Source organism: Grampus griseus (genome assembly GCF_964374135.1).
Source record: "Grampus griseus genome assembly, chromosome: 9".
NCBI lineage: Eukaryota > Metazoa > Chordata > Mammalia > Artiodactyla > Delphinidae > Grampus > Grampus griseus.
The window spans coordinates 30,046,967-30,060,451 of NC_139003.1; positions in this window are offsets into that span (position 1 = coordinate 30,046,967).

The following is a 13,485-nucleotide window of genomic DNA, read 5'->3' on the forward strand; positions in this document are numbered from 1 at the left end:
GTGAGGAGATATTACTTCTATACTATGGGTTGATGACAGTCATGGAAACTGTGTGAGTTGTGATTACTGGAAGCAAAAGAGGGATTCTACTCGCAGGTGGCAGATGGGACACACGCATTTACTACTCCCTTCTACCTACGTTCAATTCAATTCCTTTGAATTATCAGAAAGGATTTTATTTTAAATATGTAATAGCAATAAAACAAGAAATGGTAAAGGTAACAAAAACTAGAAGAAAAACAGATGAGATCATATTTGGAAAATAAAAAGCAACTATAAGCCATAAAAAGCACAAAACAGAACTGTTCCATAGGTAATAACAGCCTTTGCCATGGAATCTACTGAAAAACTCTAAGTTTAGAAACAACTAAAAGTCAGCTGAGTACAAGTACTTAATGGAAGGACTGCATGAGAAACAGATCAACCACTCATGGCTATAGAAATAGCTGTACTGTTATGTTTACCTCTAGATAAACTCCTAAACTCAAAGTGGTGGGGACTTCTTCCATGGTTATTGGGGCCAGAGAGAGAAAGAGCAGCAAAGCTTAATATAAATCTGCATTCTCACAATAAATATGGAGTAATAATGAGTGAGAAGGAGAAAGGTCAGCTCCACTGCTGAAACACACTACAATGTTCACGGTCCAATGTAAAGCCCTGCCTAACTTGGTCATTATAGGGGTCACCATCTGGATCCCTATTTCCACAATCTGAAGGAAAACTGGCAAGCCATCTAAAACAATATAAAGTAATTTGGAAGTATTATTACAAGTAAACAGATACATGTGCCTTGTCTATACTTCTGGGTATCTACCCTGGAGACATTTTATACATGTGCACAGATATATATGCACATGGATATTGATTTTAAATTTAATAGTGGAGGAAATGGCAACAGCAGAAATGTTTATCAATAGGACACCGACAAACATACATACATCCATACAAACGAAAACCACCCAGTCATTAAAAATCATGGTGCATGGAGATGGAAATAAGAACAGTGAAAAAAAAAAAGAAAAAAAAAAAGAACAGTGAAAATACATACATATATATATATATATATATTGGCAGTACGTGGGCCTCTCACCGTTGTGGCCTCTCCCGTTGCGGAGCACAGGCTCCAGACGAGCAGGCTCAGCGGCCATGGCCCACGGGCCCAGCCGCTCCGCGGCATGTAGGATCCTCCCGGACCGCGGCACGAACCCGTGTCCCCTGCATCGGCAGGCGGACTCTCAACCAATGCGCCACCAGGGAAGCCCGAAAATACATATCTTGAAGGGTTCCTTACATGGGTGTATACATTTGTCAAAGGTCATCAAACTGTTCTCTCTACATTTTAGTGAATGTAATTATATGCCTCTAACTCTTAAAGCTAACAGAGAAGCCATCATGAGTTTTGTTGAGATGTGTTAGGACACAGAAATAGGAAATCTGAAACAAAAATATTTTGTAAATATTTAGACTTTACCATTAATAGGGGTGCTTGGGCTTCCCTGGTGGCTCAGAGGCTAAGAGAGTGGCTCTATCTTAGCCTCTCTTGGATTGTCTACTCTGGCACAAAGATACTGACAGGGACATGAACTGGAGCAGAGAATATGGGTTTTTAGACTCTACTTCCAGGTATACCATTCTGGATCACATATCATGACTGAACTATGCAAATGGAAGAGAAGAATGACTGCTGACCATCTCTGAAACCTTCCTTTGATAACCTCACACTCACACTAACATCTAACTATGAGGAACCTCTGAGCATCGGTTTGCAGTGTTCTGGCTGTTGGTTGGGTCTTCTTCACAGAAGCACTATTAAGAAACAGTCTTCCATCCCCAGGGACCAGTTAACAATGAGAAGATATGCAGACAAGCATGTTTGATGACCAACTCTAGATATTTTCTAGAAGGAATGAGGGCAGATTCCAGAATGAGCCCTATTCTTGCCTGTTCTCTAGCCAACAACTCTGTGTGCCCAATCACAGCGATTTATATCCATGATGGAAGGACTAAACTCACAGGGGAAAGATAATCTTACCGAGTCAAAGCCAAATGTAGATAAGCTGATTATCACGGAAGGTTTGAAGCAAGAGAAACTGGATACAGAACTCTAAACATTTCTTATTATCAGCAAATGTGCACAGCAGCTGCTGGTAATCACCAATCACAATAAGCAGATAGACAGAAAAGGGGAAAATATTGTGGATGCACCCAAATTCCAAATCTTGGCACCTAACTGAATTTAGTGCAGAGCATCAGCATGAATTCAAATATGTGTGAATCATGGTAATCATGCGAAGTGCTAAATCACACATTTCCTGATTTATCCAAGCTTCCAAAAACACTATATTCTCTGTGCCACAATTTGTACTAAGCTTTTTAGGGTCAAACTTCTAGCGTCACACCACACACACACACACACACACACACACTCTTCCCAACAATGTGCTTTGCTACAGCATTATATAGCAATTATCATATTAAAAGAAATAAAGCATTTGGATGTGTGAATCAAAGATACTGACAAGAACTTTCATCAACGTCAATTTAACAAAAAAAATTCAAAGAACTATATATGTATGTTTGTGTTTGTATATGTATGTTTATCTATCCATCCATTCACACACACACACAAGCATCCAACCAGAAAATATCCAATATTTATTTTATTAAACAGCAATAGGCCCAATCTCATGGAGTTTATCTTGCAGTTAGGACAGGTTAAAACACAGAGGGGAAATTAAGCACATTAAGGTAAACCTGAGGAATCCCTGTGGTGTTGGAACTGTTCTGTATTTTGACTGTGGGGGTGATACACAAACCTACACTTGTGCTAAAATTGCATAGGACCAAATACACACACACACACACACATACACACACACACACACAGTCCAATAAATCTGAGTAGATCTGAGTAATATCAGTAGATTACATCAATGTTAGTAACCTGGTTGTAATATTATGCTTTGCAAGACATTACCATGGGGGGAAACTGGATAAAGGGCACACAGGTCTCTCTGTATTATTTCTTACCGCTGCCTATGAACCTACAATGATCTCCAACTAAAAGGTTTACTTGAGAGAAAACAAATGCAAAGTGATAAGTGCTAAGATAAAAAAAAAGCACAAGTTGTTATGGGGGCACATAATAGGGCTATATAATCTAGATTGGTAGCTTAAAGAGATTGAGTAGAATGAAATTAAGCAATTGCAAGTTAAAGAAGTCCAGGAATAAAGATTAGTTTATGCAAACAATGTAGTTTAGTCTAAAACATTATTTCTGAGTATTGTTAGGTAATTTTAAATATTTTCCAGGTGAGAGAAAAGAGATTCTATTGGAGAGGGGGTTAGTCGCCAATTCTTTAAGGAATATGTGATTATATTAATGTTTATGGGTCCAAACTGTAAAAGATATGTGAATCCCTTTATATCTTGTATCTAGAGACACTAAAATGATCTAACAGCAGGGTAGTGAAGGTCATGGATGAGGCTAACCTAGAGGCATGAGCAACATAAATAAGTGCAAAAATTCAAGACAGAGTGCCTGTCACAAACTGAGAACTGGACAAATATGGGCTGAATGTAAAAGGAGACAGTGGTAGTAGAGACAGTAAGGAGGGGAAGCATAGCCTTGACTATCCATTGGATATAGATGGTGTAGGAGACAGTTATCAAACTCAGGAAGGGATCACTCCAGGGTTACAAGTATGAGTTTTAAGTGTTTAATTGTACCATTTATTTCCACATGAATACAAATAAGTGTCAGCTTGTAACTCCTTTTCTTCTTTCTCCTTCTCCTTTCTTTAATGAAACAGTGTAATCTACCTTGTATTTTACACTGGAAAAATGCGTTGGAAAAATTGAGTGGATGTCAAAGGTTACCAGGGGACAAGATAAGCAATTCCAGTTCTTTTTGTTTACAGCATCTCAAACCATGCTGTGTCCTCCCCAAATAGTGAAACTGTATTACATTTTTATTTCACTTTGGAAAGAGATGCACACTACACTTTTTATTGCAAATATTCAAATAATATTCTCGAACTGGGAGTCAATATTGTTTAATAGTCACCTGGACTATATAAGCAGTGACCCTCAATAATTTGCAATGCTTTGAAGGCTGCCAAATAGGTGGCAAAAACACTACTTTTAACTTCAGGATAACAGATTGTATTTCTTTTATGATATCCCTGCAGTGGTGAAAATGGAAATTATTGACTCTGGGAACTCAGCCTACAGTGCTGTTAATCACTGTATTGCTATTAATTGATTTCCTTAAGAATGAGCCAGAGCCAGCAGGACACTACTTATTAGACCTCTCTCCCACTTGTAATGCAGTGCTTTTAATACTGCATGCAGAGTTTTCGGAGTGAAATGTTTGGTTTTCAGAACAGAGGTACCTTTGTATGGAACAAATAAGAACCAGTCAGTTTAAGCTATATAGTAATACATTGATCCTTTGAAAGGGAGAGACTTGAATTGTTCTTTCCTCTGTCTGCATTATCATAGGTAAATAATTTGAAACTATGTATTCAAATATTCAGTTCAGTCATGTTGCTTGTATTGCAATATGTGCAGAAACCTCAAGATCTTTTATTATTTTGAAATAATACCTAGGGACCCCACTACTTTGTCCAACATACCTAGAACAATCATTTTGTCCAAAAAGGCACCCCAAGTTTCTAGAAACTAGAAGCTAAAAGCTACTTCCTTTTTTTCCCCCCAATATCCATAACCGGCAGTCGAGAGCATGAGGTTAGATATTAAATAAAACTAAAATTCAGAAGGAAAAATTTATAATCTATATTCAAAATAATAGAACACTATGCTGACATGAATATATTTATGGGTATATTTAAACAATGAACATACGTCTATCTTAACTAGGCAAAGTTGAGGACTATTATCTAATACATTAGAAAGTTTGATTGATCGATCATTTTGCCCTTTTTCTTAATAGACTATTACAGCAGTAGACAAAGGAAGAAATAAAGTGCCCAGCTAATCGATCTGTATCATACTGGAAAAGTCAAAATAGAATTGTACATTACTACTGTCAGAAATATATAAAACATTAACGTTTCCATACCATAGTCTCATCACAAAAATTGTAATGGAGACTGAAAAAGACACAATATTCGTCCATTCTTATGACTAAAATAGCTATTAAGTTGGAAATGTAATGGCAAAAATCTACTCTCAGGAGAGGTGCTGACTGGAAGAAAATATTACGGATCCATTCCTTTCTTCTGTAGGATCTTGAGTTCTCACTAAAGCCATCCTATATGTACTCAGATATTTTTTCCACAAGAAACCCTCTAAGTGACATATGTGTACTCACGACTTACAATACAACATCTGTTAGAAATAGGCAAAGGCATACATCAAAAGCAAATAATACATTTAGTAAGTAATAAAATATAGAAATAATAAATATAACTATTAAGAAGGTCAATTAAGAATTACATTTTGCATCTTGTTAAATTAATGCAGTATAGGAACTTGAGAAGAATTATACATAAATGGGAATATTCTGTGAATAGCTTCAAGTTTAATAGATTATGATATTTTTAAACATACCTTCTGGGCTTCCCTGGTGGTGCAGTGGTTGAGAGTCCGCCTGCTGATGCAGGGGACACGGGTTCATGCCCCAGTCCGGGAAGATCCCACGTGCCGCGGAGCGCCTGGGCCTGTGAGCCATGGCCGCTGAGCCCACGCGTCTGGAGCCTGTACTCCGCAATGGGAGAGGCCACAGCAGTGAGAGGCCTGCGTACCGCAAAAAAAAAAAAAAAAAAAAGGTGAGGCTCTTCTTAGCTTTGAAGACAATTTGTGTTTTTTTTCTGCTTCCTGGCAGTTCAGCTTAAGTTGAAATTTATACAGCAAACATCTTATCATAATTCCTACCTCTGAAGAAACTCAGTAATGATACTTGCACTGGAGGCTTGATTGTTATTTTAAAACACTCTTACTTTGGAAAAAATTAGATGTTAAACTCAGCATAATTGCTGAAGACACAATATTTATGAAAAATAAAACTTTCAGAAAAGTTTTTGTTTTGGGGGAAAAAGATTATATTATCAACTTGGCATTAAAAATCAAATGTAAGTCAACAAATATTTGAACACCTATTAAATACAGCACAGTTTGTTATGAAAGACACATTAATAAGCAAAAGGGAATCCTCAAGTAGTTTATAATCCAGTACAGACATAATAAAAAGCTGAATATCATAAATACTACAAAAGACATTAAATTATGCAATGAGGGAAGTTTGTGGAAAAAAGGATAATACGGGAAAAATATCAGAAAATGCTTCAATGAGGATATAAATAGGGCTTCACAAGCAGAAATGTCAGAGGAAAAAACTGAGGGTAGATACTCGAAATGAGGAAATAAAAAAGAGACTATAACCAAAAAAAGAGGGGGGGGCTAGTGTTTGAAGAAACTATGAGCAATCCAGATACATTAGAAAATAGTTTAACCACCTAAATAGGTACTGGGATATGAAGGCTGAAAGTATGATTGGCTCATATTGTCAACAGGCTGAATATCAAGCTGAATATGCTAGATTTTACTTGATAGGAAATGAAGAAACTGAAACTTTTTGAATAAGTATGTGTATGAATAAGAAAGTTTAATTTAGTAATTGTCTACAGAATGACTTGACACTTTTCCAACTCATTTGTTTATTTATCTGTGGAAGTAAATTTTTAATGGTTGGTTAATTATATCACTACATTTTTATTGCAAATAGTACTCATTTAAGCACTTAAAAATGGAAGGTGTACAAAGATTAAATTAAGACACAGTAAACTGACCAAATATTTGGTTTTTATATAAATAAAGGTCATGACCACACTGTTGACATGTAATACTGCTGTAGTATAACAATTAAACTTGTGAGTCTACAACAGAAGTCATCTGTAGTTAAACAGGAAACAAAGTTGAAAAAGACCATGTTAAAACAAAACTACTGGGATTTACAGGTCGGGATTGTAAGTAGCAACAAACAGATTCACTCAGTTCCTGAGTATTTCAAGTTTTACAGTACACATTAAAAATGATTTCTTCCATCAACACTATAAATTCAAACTGTCAGATGTTTATGCATTTTGTAAGTTACACTGATTGAATTGCTTACACGGGAGCGGGGGTCAGAACACCTCCCAATTTGAAGTTTACATCACCCATATGCTAACACAAATACAACTTGTTCCCGTTTCCTTCCCTCCTCTCTCCCCACAACAAAGAAGGCAGGATTTTTTGTTTCTTTTAGGAAATTGTTTTAAGGGATTTGTGACGATCAATCTGAACGTCTGAAATTCAGTAATATTTAACTCTTAGACAGCTAAGAGGTTAAAGATGGAAAATAATTTCTCCTAACACTAAGTTAGAAAATCATTTGCATCATACTGTAAACAAGGAAGCAATGTAAAGCAACAAAAACCTGTCCCCAGTACAAAACTGAAAAAATCTAAATTTCAAATCAGCAGAACTGGTCTACTTCCATGTTGACTATATGCCACAGTATAAGTGTGAGCTCCATAAATGCATAGCTAATGTAGGTAGTCTCCCACCGTGGCAAAAGCACAGCATCCAATTCCTGATTGAGCCATCAGTCCTAGATACTGTGTGGCCTGTCCCGTGGCTAGGGCAAGTGGAGGTTGCTCTGGCAGACTGTGGGTTTCTAATATTGCACTGTTAAGAGCTGAGCACACAGGAAAAATGACACTTTTCCAACTCTATTTTTCAAAGGCTTTTATGTAGATTACAGAGTACTGACTCCTAAAATTGAGTTTATCACTTTATCCATACACCTCACACGGCACCACCAATGCACTCATTTACAGAGGCTGGTACACTGTTGGACACAGCAAAAAATGCTTTCTGAATGACTGAAAGAATTGTATGTATAGAGATGACTAAACTAGTGTGAAGACTAATTTTCTAATCAAGTAGAAATTAAGGCATGAAATAGGACAGGGCACTGGTAATGAAAACAATGAGTTTTAAGAAAATCGAAGTTGATTCTAAGGTTTTAATCGTGAGAACTTTAAAGAATGGAGAACAAGTCATCAACCTACAAGTGTTAAAGGCAAAGAGTTTAAAAATAGTGGGGGCATTGGTGTTTGGGGACATGTTAAATTTCAACAGCAAATGGAAGACTGAGGTGAAGTTAGGTAGAATAAAGTCATAATCATAGGACAGGATTTCTAGAAACAGGTAATATCTAGAGGTGAGGTTCTGTCAATACTCAACAATATAGAGATGATTAAAACAATGGAAGTATCAAAGTTTAGAAACTATAAAGAGAAATTCAAAGATGTTCACATTTAGAAAGCCTACATTTAAATGAAAAATGGTAAGCAAGGTAAATAGAGAAGTGAGACTGCAGAAAGTTATTTGGACTGATATGAAAAAGATTCAGACGATGTTGCTGCTGCTGAAAATGGAAACAATAATATGACATTTAGCTTCTACTATATGCTAACCACTCTGCCAGTTATTTTTAATGGTTTTCAGATTTAATCCCCAGAACACGTGTATGATGTCTATATTATAATTTTTCCTTTTTTTTTGTTTAAATATAGGGAGAGTGTTGCCCAGAAAGTTTAGAGGAAGGGATGACATCAGGATTCAAAAAAGATTTTGTTTTGAATTTTATTTTTTTTATACAGCAGGTTCTTATTAGTTATCTATTGTATGCCTATTAGTGTATATATGGAAATCCCAATCTTGCAATTCATACCACCACCACCACGCCCTCCCCACCACTTTCCCCCCTTGGTGTCCATACTTCTGTTCTCTACATTTGCGTCTCCATTTCTGCCCTGTAAACTTGTTCATCTCTACCATTTTTCTAGGTTCCACATACACGCGTTAGTATATGATATTTGTTTTTCTTTTTCTGACTTACTTCACTGTGTATGACAGTCTCTAGATCCATCCACGTCTCTACAAATGACCCAATTTCATTCCTTTTTTATGGCTGAGTAATATTCCATTGTATATACGTACCACTTCTTCTTCTTTATTCATTCGTCTGTTGATGGGCATTTAGGTTGCTTCCATGATCTGGCTATTGTAAATAATGCTTCAATAAACATTGGGGTGCATGTGTCTTTTTGAATTATGGTTTTCTCTGGGTATATGCCCATTAGTGGGATTGCTGGGTCATACGGTAGTTCTATTTTTAGTTTTTTAAGGAACCTCCATACTGTTATCCATGGTGGCTGTATCAATTTACATTCCCACCAACAGTGCAAGAGGGTTCCCTTTTCTCCACACCCTCTCCAGCATTTGTTGTTTGTAGATTTTCTGATGATGCCCACTCTAACTGGTGTGAAGTGATACCTCATTGTAGTTTTGATTTTCATTTCTCTAATAATTAGTGATGTTGATCAGCTTTTAAAGTGCTTCTTGGCCATCTGTATGCCTTCTTTGGAGAAACGCCTATTTAGGTCTTCTGTCCATTTTTGGCTTGGGTTGTTTTTTTAATATTGAGCTGCATGAGCTGTTTATATATTTTGGAGATTAATCCTTTATCTGTTGATTTGTTTGCATATATTTTCTCCCATTCTGAGGGTTGTCTTTTCATCTTGTTTGTAGTTTCCTTTGCTTTGCAAAAGCTTTTAAGTTTCATTAGGTCCCATTTGTTTGTTTTTATTTCCATTACTCTAGGAGGTGGATCAACAAAGATCTTGCTGTGATTTATGACAAAGAGTGTTCTGCCTATGTTTTCCTCTAAGAGTTTTATAGTGTCTGGTCTTACATTTAAGTCTCTAATCCATTCTGAGTTTATTTTTGTGTATGGTGTTAGTAATTTCATTCTTTCATTTCATTCTTTTACATGTAGCTGTCCAGTTTTCCCAGCACCACTTATTGAAGAGACTGTCTTTTCTCTATTGTATATCCTTGCCTGCTTTGTCATAGATTAGTTGACCACAGGTGTGTGGGTTTGTCTCTGGGCTTTCTATACTGTTCCATTTATCTATATTTCTTTTTTTGTGCCAGTACCATATTGTCTGATTACTGTAGCTTTGTAGTATAGTCTGAAGTCAGGAAGTCTGATTCCTCCAGCTCCACTTTTTTCCCTCAAGACTTCTTTGGCTATTCAGGGTCTTTTGTGTCTATACAGATTTTAAGATTTTTTATTCTAGTTCTGTAAAAAATGCCAATGGTAATTTGATAGGGATTGCATTGAATCTGTAGATTGCTTTGGGTAGTATAGTCATTTTCACAATATTGATTCTTCCAATCCAAGAACATGGTATATCACTCCATCTGTTGGTATCATCTTTGATTTCTTTCATCAGTGTCTTATAGTTTTCTGAGTACAGGTCTTTTAACCTCCCTAGGTATTTTATTCTTTATGTTGCAATGGTGAATGGGATTGTTTCCTTAATTTCTCTTTTTGATCTTTCATTGTTAGTGTACAGGAATGCAAGAGATTTCTGTGCATTAACTTTGTATCCTGCAACTTTACCAAATTCATTGATTAGCTCTAGTAGTTTTCTGATGGCATCTTTAGGATTCTCTATGTATAGTATCATGTCATCTGCAAACAATGAGTTTTACCTCTTCTGTTCCAATTTGTATTCCTTTCATTTCTTTGTCTTCTGTGATTGTCGTGGCTAGGACTTGCAAAACTATGTTGAATAATACTGGTGAGAGTGGACAACCTTCTCTTGTTCCTGATCTTAGAGGAAATGCTTTCAGTTTTTCACCATTGAGAATGATGTTGGCTGTGGGTTTGTCGTATATGGCCTTTATTATGTTGAGTTAGGTTCCCTCTATGCCCACTTTCTGGAGAGTTTTTATCATAAATGGGTGTTGAATTTTGTCAAAAGTTTTTTCTGCACCTATTGAGAAGGTCATATGGTTTTTATTCTTCAATTTGTTAATATGGTGTATCACATTGATTGATTTGTATACATTGAAGAATCCTTACATCCCTGAGATGAATCCCACTTGATTATGGTGTATGATCCTTTTAATGTTTTGTTGGATTCTGTTTGCTAGTATTTTGTTGAGGACTTTTGCATCTAGAGTCATCACTGATATTGGTCCGTAATTTTCCTTTTTTTGTAGTATCTTTGTCTGGTTTTGGTATCAGGGTGATAGTGGCCTCATAGAATGAGTTTGGGAGTGTTCCTCTTCATTTTTTTGGAAGAGTTTGAGAAGGACGGGTGTTGGCTCTTCTCTAAATGTTTGATAGAATTCACCTGTGAAGCTATCTGGTCCTGGACTTTTGTGTGTTGGAAGATTTTTAATTATAGTTTAAATTTCATTACTTGTGATTCATCTCTTTATGTTTTCTATTTCTTCCTGGTTCAGTCTTGGAAGGTTATACCTTTCTAAGAATTTGTCCGTTTCTTCCAAGTTGTCCATTTTATTGGCATAGAGTTGCTTGTAGTAGTCTCTTAGGATGCTTTGTATTTCTACAGTGTCTGTTGTAACTTCTTTTTCATTTCTAATTTTATTGATTTGAGTCCTCTCCCTCCTTTTCTTGATGAGTCTGGCTAAAGGTTTATCAATTTTGTTTATCTTCTCAAAGAACCAGCTTTAGTTTTATTGATCTTTGTATTGTTTTGTTTCTATTTCTTTTATTTCTGCTCTGATCTTTATGATTTCTTTCCTTCTAGTAACTTTGGGTTTTGTTTGTTCTTCTTTCTCTAGTTTCTTTAGGTGTAAGGTTAGATTGTTTGAGATTTTTCTTGTTTCTTGAGGTAGGCTGGTATTGCTATAAACTTCCCTCTTAGAACTGCTTTTGCTGCATCCCATAGGTTTTCGATCATCACGTTTTCATTGTAATTTGTCTCTAAGTATTTTTTGATTTCCCCTTTAATTTCTTCAGTGATCTCTTGGTTATTTAGTAATGTATTGTTTAGACTCCATGTGTTTGTGTTTTTTACATTTTTTTCCTCTGTAATTGATTTCTAATCTAATAGAATTGTGGTCAGAAAAGATGCTTGATATGATTTCAGTTTTCTTAACTTTACCGTGGCTTGATTTGTGACCCAAAATGTGATCTATCCTGGAGAATGTTCCATGCACACTTGAGAAAAAGTGTAATCTGCTGTTTTTAGATGGAATGTCCTATAAGTATCAATTAAATATACTTTGTCTATGATGTCATTTAAAGCTTGTGTTTCCTTGTTAATTTTCTGTCTGGAGGATCTGTCCATTGGTGTGAGGTGTTAAAGTCCCCCACTATTATTGTGTTACTGTCAATTTCCTCTTTTATAGCTGTTAGCAGTTGCCTTATGTATTGAGGTGCTCCTATGTTGGGTACATATATACTTATAATCGTTATATCTTGTTGGATTGATTGCTTGATCATTATGTAGTGTCCTTCCTTGTTTCTTGTAATGTTCTTTATTTTAAAGTCTACTTTATCTGATATGAGTATGGCTACTCCAGCTTTCTTTTGATTTCCATTTGCAAGAAATATCTTTTTCCATCCCCTCACTTTAAGCCTGTATGTGTCCCTGGGTCTGAAGTGGGTCTCTTGTAGACAGCATATATATGGGTATTGTATTTGTATCCATTGAGCGAGCCTGTGTCTTTTGGTTGGAGCATTTAATCCATTCAAGTTTAAGGTAGTTATCGATATGTATGTTCCTATTACCATTTTCTTCATAGTTATGGGTTTATTTTTGTAGGTCCTTTTCTTCTCTTGTGTTTCCCACTTAGAGATGTTCTTTTAGCATTTGTTGTAGAGCTGGTTTGGTTATGCTGAATTCTCTTAGCTTTTGCTTGTCTGTAAAGCATCGAATCTGAATGAGATCCTTGCTGGGTAGAGTAATCTAGGTTGTAGGTTCTTCCCTTTCATCACTTTAAATATATCATGCCACTCCCTTCTGGCTTGTAGAGTTTCTGCTGAGAAATCAGCTGTTAACCTTATGGGAGTTACCGTGTATGTTTTTTGTCATTTTTCCCTTGTTGCCTTCAATAATTTTTCTTTGTCTTTAATTTTTGTCAGTTTGATTACTATGTGTCTCGGTGTGTTTCTCCTTGGGTTTATCCTGCCTGGAACTCTCTGGGCTTCCTGGACTTGGGTGGCTATTTCCTTTCCCTTGTTAGGAAAGCTTTCGACTATAATCTCTTCAAATATTTTCTCGGGTCCTTTCTCTCTCTCTCCTCCTTCTGGGACCCCTATAATGCGAATGTTGTTGCGTTTAATGTTGTCCCTGAGGTCTCTTGAGATTGTCCTCACTTCTTTTCATTCTTTCTTTAGTCTGTTCCGAAGCAGTGAATTCCACCTTTCTGTTTTCCGGGTCACTTATCAGTTCTTCTGCCTCAGTTATTCTGCTATTGATTCCTTCTAGTGTAGTTTTCACTTCAGTTATTGTATTGTTCATCTCTGTTTCTTTGTTCTTTAATTTTTCCAGGTGTTTGTTCTTTAATTCTTCCTGGTCTTTGTTAAACATTTCTTGCATCTTCTTGATCTTTGCCTCCATTCTTTTTCTGAGGTCCTGGATCATCTTC